This window comes from Pteropus vampyrus, unplaced genomic scaffold, assembly GCF_000151845.1.
Source record: "Pteropus vampyrus isolate Shadow unplaced genomic scaffold, Pvam_2.0 Scaffold26, whole genome shotgun sequence".
Lineage (NCBI taxonomy): Eukaryota > Metazoa > Chordata > Mammalia > Chiroptera > Pteropodidae > Pteropus > Pteropus vampyrus.
In genome coordinates, this window is record NW_011888807.1 from 11,536,638 (window position 1) to 11,545,810 (window position 9,173).

Here is a 9,173-nt window from a genome sequence, read left to right on the forward strand (position 1 = left end):
CAAATTCTCCAATCAAATGACATAGGGTGGCTGAATGGATAAGAAAATAAGACCCTTTATTATGCTGCCTACAAGAGACTCACTTCAAATCAAAAGGCACACAGACTAAAAGTAAAGAAATAAAAGAGATATTTCACAAAAATGAAAAAGAACAAACAAACAAACAAAAATACTGGGATAGCAATACTTACACCAGATCAAATAAATTTTAAATTAAAAGCTATAACAAGAGACAAAGAGAAACCCAGCAAGTCTACTTCTAGGTATTTATCTGAAGAAATCCAAGACACCACTTCAAAAGGACATGTGAATCCGTATGTTTATTGAAACATCTTTTTCAATAGCCAAGATATGAAGACAACGTGGGTATCCATCGATCAATGGATAAAGAAGTGGTGGTACATATATACAATAGAATATTACTCAGCCATAAAAAAAGAATGAAACAAAATAGATACTTTCTTTTTCCACTGGAGAATTTTTCAAAATTATATCATTTTCATTACATTAAATTATTTTCTCTGTCTTTAATAATTACCTGGAAAAGTAATGTTATCTAAATTTCTGATGAAGATACACAATTAAATAACAATTAAATTGATTGTTTAATTATTTTTGTATCTTTATTGTGCCATTCTGCTTTTTATACACTAAAACTCAACTGTGATATAAATGTATGTTTGCTGAGGACATATTAATAACTTTATGTGTTTCTGTTGTTCCCCTCTGCTGCACTCTTTATATTCCTCAGGAATTGATCAGGAAAAATCACATGGAACCTTACCAAGGTGAATGCAATGCTTCATTATTTCACTATATGAAGATCAGTTTCTTTTGAGAAAAGTTTGTCTGTTTTCACTTACATCGTGAGATTGTAACAGAAGTGATTTTTCGTCACATCGTTGTGAAAGAAGAATGTGTGTGTGTGTGTGTGTGTGTGTGTGTGTGTGTGTGTGTGTTCCCATACAAATCCAAATCCTTTTGTTTCAGAAGTTTTTAGGATTATTGTCTGGCAAGGGTAGTCTCTGATAGAGAAAATGTCCACCACTTAATCAAGTTTGAAAGAACACACAGAAAGTCAGATGGTAGTCTCAGATTTTAAATATGACTTGAGCAGTGTCTTCAGTTTGAAACAATCCTGCGGCTCTTAAGGCATCTAATTTGAAGCAGATATTATTTACATTCATTTGCATATTGTGCTGAAAAAATAAAGCAAGAAAAAAGAAGCAAGTGATAGATTCTTAAAATTTTTGATTCAGATTTTAATTGAAATATGTAACTTCATATTTCAGTTAAGTGATTATTTAATATTCTATACATTAAAGTAATTAAAATTAATGTATGCACAACTTATAACCAAGAAGAATAAAGTATACTACCTAGAATGTAAATGCAAAAGTTCAAGATATGTTTCTTTGCTAAACTTCACTATATAATAAATGTTTATATATTTGCATACGCTATTATATTTATGTTATATATTTACATATATATTTGAGTACTGTATAAATCACATAATATATTAGAGCCAAATTTAGAGAATATATGTTGCATTGATTATACAAGTATGGAGAAGGAGCTGACTAAATAAGATATTCTCTTTGGTAACAGAATATTTCTGCTTCATTTTCACAAAATAAGTAATAGTGCATACTAACCAATCCAAAATTATGTATCTTAGGCGAGGACACAAGATACTCTACTGCTTAAAAAAAAGTAGTGATTCTTTAAATAACTGTATTTTCTCCTCTCTAAGTTAATGTTGTAGAATGATAGTAGTACACCCTGTTATTTGCTCTAAACAGTCTGTCCTATCTTGATAGTTTTACACTAAAACGAATGGGTAGTACATAATTGTCTTTGGTTACTAAAATGGCTGAAACTGTGTTTGTATATCAGAAATGTATACATGAGTATAAATATTATTTAAGAAGAGTTAAAATCCTAAACGTGTGTTCAGATGGGATTACAAAATGATGAAAGAGATCAACTTATATTTCAGTTTATTCATGTTTACTCAGTCACATGACATTTTCTATGAGTCATCTTTGCTTCATTGTTGACTATATAAATTCCTGCTTAGTAGACAGATAATGAACACATTAATGCCTCTATTTTATCTACTTTTATATTTACAACGATCTTACTTTTAGATTCTTAATCGGTGCACAATTATTTGACTAAATCTTTTACATAGAAACACTCCAGGGAATAGCGAGCAATGTCATATTTACCTGGTTGCTACAGCAGATTTACAACTTTCTTCTGTGCATTTTTTTTAAAGAAGGAGAAAGGAAATAACCAATAAAGAAAGGACGCCTAAGAAATAAAGAATAGAATAAAAACACCCCAAGTATTTATCTCACATTTTATCCTGTCCTGAAGCACTTTTTTACAGTGGAGTTTATCAAATCCACTGTGTTTCATTAGCAAGTTGTAATTTAAGGGACCATGTTGCGGAAGATATTAGCAGAGTTAATTTACTTGCAGTTATTTATACAGATCACCAATATATAATGGGAAATAGTAGTAAAACTGAAACAGCATGCCAGGAACAAACATTGAAAAATTAAAATTCAAATCAAAAGTATGCATTGATGCAGTAAAGAATTGAGAAGTAACATTTTTAAACAAAATATTGGCCAGAATAGTGGATGCCAGCATGGCACAGGAAAAATAAAAATAAAAATAAAATTTAGTTGAGCCAAATAGATTAAAAGATGGTCTTGAATAAACTATTGCTTTAGTAATTCATGACCATTGATTTTAACTAATATGTTAATTTTTTTTTTTTTAGTATTTCTTACAGTTGAATACTGAAGAAATGTCACCTCATCTTTGTCTTTTAATATCCCAGAGTCTTTACATACAGAAAATTTTACTCTTTAGTATATACTTCTATGAGGTGTGGTAAATGCATAAAATCATATAAATGCAAATACGTATAATGCACACACCATTTTTTAATAGAGGATATATTGACTTTCTACCAATTATACCTTTTTTTACATTTTTTTCTGAGATTTACATGACTTAAAACAAATACAACTATGTAAAATAAACTTATATAAGATGGAAATTAAAGTATATAGAATTAGTCAAGTTGACTTATATATTATTCATTAAAAATTGTTAATTACATTTGAATACAGAGTTTTAGGGTCATCACCAAATAAAGGCTTATATTGCAATAAGCAGCACTCTTCAAATGATAAGCAGTATACTTATATCAAACAAGGATGATTTGTCTAAAATTGGTATTTGACTTATCTATATTTAACAAGTCACTTTTTAATTTTTATTCAAATAAAGCCATGTTTCAAAAAAATCTTTGGCAAGACTAAAAATGACAATGACAGATATGTATATTAGTGAATTACATGGCAAATTTGCTTTATTTTTCTGAGCTACCCAGAGAGGAGTCTATAAGGTATTGTCTTCAATTCTCAAGTAACTTGAAAAACTTTCACAGTGTCCAGAGCCCTTAATATCCTACAAATGAAGGAGAATGTCCTCCAATTTCTTGTATCAGAAACCAATTTAAGTGGCACCAACCTTTACTTCAAAATGGGACAGTACATCTATAAAAGGAAAAGTGATAGTATCTACATCATAAATCTGAAGGGAACTTGGAAGAAGCTTCTGCTGGCAGCTTGTGCCATTGTTGCTATTGAAAACCTGGCTGATGTCAATATCATGTCATCCAGGAATACTGGCCACCAAGCTATGCTGAAATTTGCTACTTCCACGGGAGCCACTCCTATTTCTAGCCACTTCATTCCTGAGAACTTCACTAACCTGATCCAGGCAGCCTTCCAAGAGCTGAGACTTCTGGTGTTACAGACCCCAGGACTGACCACCAGTCTTTCACAAAGGAATCTTATGTTAATCTGCCAATCATTGCTCTGTGTAACACAGACTCTGTGATATGTGGGCACAGCCATTTCTTGCAAAAACAAGGGTGCTTTCTCAGTGGGTCTGATGTGGTGAATGCTGGCCCAGGAACTTCTGTGCACACATGGCATGATCTCCTGTGAACATCCATAGGAGGTCATGCCTGATCTCTCCTTCTACAGAGATCTTGAAGAAATTGAAAAGGAAGAGCAGGCCACTGCTGAAAAGGCTGTGACTAAGAAGAAATTTCATGGTGAATGGATGGCTCCAGCTCCTGAGTTCACTGCTGCTCAACCCGAGGTTGGAGACTGGTCCGAAGGTGTTCACGTGTCTTCTGTGCCTATTCAGCAGTTCCCTACTGAAGACTGGGGTGCTCAGCTCATCACTGAAGACTGGTCTGCAGCTCTCACTGCTCAGGCCTGCTGAATGGGTAGGAACAACCACTGAGTGGTCTTAATCTGTTCTTCCATGAACTCTTAAACAAAATGAAAATAAGGTTGATGAAAATTAAATAGCTTTGAAAAAAAATTCTCTTTCATGTTTGGAAATCTTATTTTAATATTAAGTAACATGTTAAGAAAATTGTAATAATGAAAATTATTGAAGGAAAATATGGTCACATTCACTTTAACATTAAACCAAGAATATAAAAACATTTTGTGTTACTTTCCAAATTCATGAACTAAAATTATTGATTTATTCATTTATTGAACAAACTATTATTATTCAGTATCAATTCTTTATAATTATATATATTACTGAATATATTATTATTCACTTTATAAGTGTAAATAAGACAAACCTTTTGTGATGAAATTATGGAAAATAATTATTATTGATAAGAATTATTATTTTTAATTATTTAAGGAATAACATCAATAAAGATAATAGGACATGTAGATTATCTCATTTTACAAAATCATATGATGATGCAATAGAATTAAGCTATATATATTTTTAATATACTGTAACGGTGTATTGTTCTTATATTTGCATCTCCGATATGTTCTCAACTTCTTTCATAAAAACATGGCCTTCTTTAGTTTGAAATCTTAGGAGCTTTTGTTCTTTCTTCTCTTCTGTCTAAAAAATATAAAATATAAACGAGTATAAATATTTATTAGGATAATCTAGCATCGTTGCAGCAATAGATAAATAAACAAATAGAACATAATGAAGAGTGCTAATATATGTTACATATGCTGAGACTTGGTATAAGACAGAAAGCACTGCTTGTCAGTGGATAAAATAAATATTTCTAAATAAATGGTGCTGAAAAAGACTGTGTCTAAATGGAAATTAATTAAATGAATTGTATTTATACCTCAAACTACATGAAAAAATTATTCCCAAGTATATTACATACCTTAATGTAAAATGCAAAGTTATAATATTTTATGAAGTTATATAATCCTAGTATAGGATATATTTTTCAGCAGAAAAAGAAAATGCACTAACTATGAAAGAAAATAATTAATTATATTTAAAAAATTAGAACTTCTGTTTATTAAAAGACTCTGAAAAAATGAAAATAGGCAAATCACAATGCAATAGAAGTGACTTAGAATTCTTTATAACCAGCTGAGGACTCATATACTGTATAAGGTAGAAAAACACGATAATAAATAAGACCAACAACTCAATAGAAAAAAAAGAGAGAAGAATTTTTGATTATGCAGTTCTCAATAGAAGAAATCCAAATAGCCAATCCACATATGAAAGGATTCTCAGTCTTATTAGTATTCAGAGAACTGCAAATTAAGTCATACTGAGAGTGAAGCATTTCCAAAATGGCAAAGTAAAGTGTTCCCTGAAAACTCACTTTTCCTGCAAAAAAATAAAAAAAGAAAGGAAAGAAAGAAAAAAAAAAAAAGGAAAAGAAACAATAGCAAATTTTTTTGTCAGCTTTATCAGAACTCTCAAAATTAACTACAATCTTATAATAATCCGACGCGTGTTTATTCATCTTGGTAAAACCAGTAGGCTTTGTGGAATTTTGTGGTATGTTCCCTATAACCTACTTCTCTTCTTTGCCTCAAAAATTGTCAATCTGGCAACAACGATGACTGTGAAAACCAGCAACCTAGCAGCTTCTGGAGTGAACAGAACAGGTTTAGAAGGCCCTCCTAAGACCCACCCTCAGAACATTGTACTTGCTGGGGAAAGCATGATTCACAAAACTTGTCCCTAAAGACCTGACTTAGAGCTTGCTCAAAGCAGAACATCTCTTTTGCCAGGGCATTTTTCAAAATAAAAATCAGCACCATTTATTTAACATTACAGTTTCCCGAGGTTGCAAAACTATTTGGAGCAAACAAGAAACTGACCAAAGGAACTCAATAGGAAAAACTGAAGAATAAGATGTCCATAGAGGATTTTGGAAAGTTCTAAAACATTTCTAAAAATCTAGAAGGCCACACGTGCACGTGCCCAGAAGGGAACTAAAAAACCTTAACCTCACCTCTGACTGACGTTAAGTTTCTGTGCAGAAAGATAATAAAGTCTAAGGAAGAGCTGTAAGATACTTACTAGAGCATTGAAGTCATGCCCAACACACACAAAACACCTAAGAAATGATAGAAACTTATTGCTTAAAGGCATTTAAGTCAATCTCTGTCTAATCATTAGATCACTACTAAGATCACTGAGCAGATACTTCAGTGGCCTCACACAACAAAGAATACAGCCCTTACAAAATTGGCCCAGGAAACTAGCTGAACAACAACAACAATAAAACTACAACAAGAAGCAATAAAAACAAATTTGGGAGGAAGGAGATCTGATTATTGGAGATGCCACATATAACTATTATTCAAAATATCCAGTTTTCAACAACCAAAAAATATGAGACATGAAAATAAACAAGAAACTATAATCCATACACAATAAAAATGTTATTGTGGGATAATCAAGATTGAAAATATAAATATAATATGGATTATTTCACATAAAGATCAAAGAAAGAAACACTTATGTATAAATCTAATGAAATTATGTGCACAGACACATTCTTATTGCTTATTTTAACGAATCAGAATCCAATTGGTATCAAACTCTTTACATTTATCAGCAAACAATGTCTACAAAATAATGAGGGGGACATATTTTGATTATAGATTTCTATATTCAACTAAGTTATCACTCAATTATGAAGAAAAATATAAAAATATTTTTCAGCTTGCAAATATATAGACTCTTCTTCCTTACTAAAAGTATTTAAAAATGGACTCTGGACAAAATAACAACTACAACAACAACAAAGACAAAGTATGAGAAGAGTTGGTGGTTAGAAGACAACTATAAAAATGCCCAGGATTATGAACATGCAGCCATGTAAGAAAGTAAACAAATCATATGATAGCTATAATTCATAGAGTTCAGAGATAAATGACTTCAAATAGAAATACATCCACCATAACATGCAGTACTATTAACAAGATGTATAGTTGTAGTTAAAGGGTATATTTCATTTTGAAAATATGTATTTAACAAATAAATTAATAACTGAAAATTCCCCAACTTTATAACCCACAATCCTACTTTCTGTGTGTTTTCTTAGTTAAATGTCTCCTTCAACTATCACATATTCAGTGAGTGCAATCTATGGACTCAAATATTACATGGCTTTGCATTTAATAGTTTTATGGTCAAAATATTTTAAATATCAATTGTTAATTCCAATGTTTGAAATAAATTTTTGATCAAGACAATGAAGATTTAATTTTACCGTTAAAAGGTGTTCTTGCTATAAACTGTGACAATGTAAAAATAATGATGTAGTAGCCAAGAGAAAGGAAGGTAAAGGTTCATATAATGAGTGGCATATATTTTAGTTTGCCTGAGATTGTAATGTTCTATTAGTGCTGTCCCACTGTCTCCTATGGTTTAGCACTTGGTGGGATTTTTCATTTCAATGAGGTATTATTATTAATTTTATTACTATAGTTTTAGTATTAATTTTATTACAGTAAGCCAGAGAGGGCAAAGTAGACTTCCCCCGTGTGGTGAATTTACAAATAAAATGAAGTGCACTCAGAAATCAGTGTTTGGGATGACTAACACCTGTGAATCTTAGGTGTTACCCAGCTGGTCATTTTGGTGTGCTAGCTAAGTATTCCAAGATCCATCAGGCCTAAAAGTCCATATGAAATATGAGAAATTATAAGTTTGGTCTATGTGAGATATATATATATGAAGAAGAAGCCAAATCGTCTTGCCTTAAAGCATACAGAAAATAGTTTGAGTTTGTATTATAATAGTTTTGTCATTTATTTTATAGGTTGATTCAACAACTGTTTATTACTTCTATTCTTTGGTGACACTTTTTTTATTTTTTAGTAAAGCCTTTAGAAGCAATGGGCACAACCTAACAATACAGTTCCTATTTAACAAAAATGAAGAATCATATTTCCTTTTTCCACAATGTTCAAAATGAAAATGCAATTTGCACAAGATGTTTGTTGACATTGAGTACCTACTATCACATCTCTGCTGATAGGTAAAATTACATGCAAACTATTGACACAAATCTGCAAAAGAAACTACAAAACTTATTTAAAGGTTAGTAACTATTTTAGAATAAAATTTTCCTGAAAACAAAACTTTGACATATACATCCATGGAACTGCATTTAATATTATTCTGTGAAACATAACTTTTTATTTTGAATAAATGACTATTTTTTAAGTTAATTTGGCTCATTTTAGACTTTCTCTAAATTAATTTGACATACAAAAAGTGAAGATTGTGAAATTTTCAGCTTCATAAGAACTTAGCAAATGATTATATTGTGCCAATTTATAGTATGTGCTCAAAATAAAAAAACTGATGAGTTCCATTAATAGACATTTTTTATTAAATTTATGAAATTAATGTTTAAATTTTGAAAGCTCGTTCTTTCGAAAGTTAAACATCAGGTATTTCTATGAATCCTTTTATAAACAAAGTTGAAAGTTCAATGTTAAGAAAAATATTTCTTTTTGTGGTGATAATATTTTGACTAACATTTCGATGAAATAAAGGATTGTTGTAAAGCTCAATGTCCTTACAAAATTGAAAAACTCTGGAACAGAAATATATTTAGACTTGTTCATGGTATGTACATAATTTGTAATTGCATCTGAACAGGCTGAGATATTCCACTAATCCAAAGTAAGCATTTGATAGATTTATAAAAAATAAAAAATATATTTTCATATACATATATGTATAGATATACATTCAAAGAAATTGAACTGCAAATCATTTGTAGAAATGCTTATTTTGAGCTAAAATATAAA

General features: G+C 30.6%; 1 pseudogene; it reads left to right on the forward strand.

The window, feature by feature from the left end:
• The window catches only part of LOC105289675, a 13,726-nt pseudogene extending 9,375 nt beyond the window's left edge, over positions 1-4,351 (forward strand).
• The last annotated feature ends 4,822 nt before the right edge of the window (positions 4,352-9,173 follow it).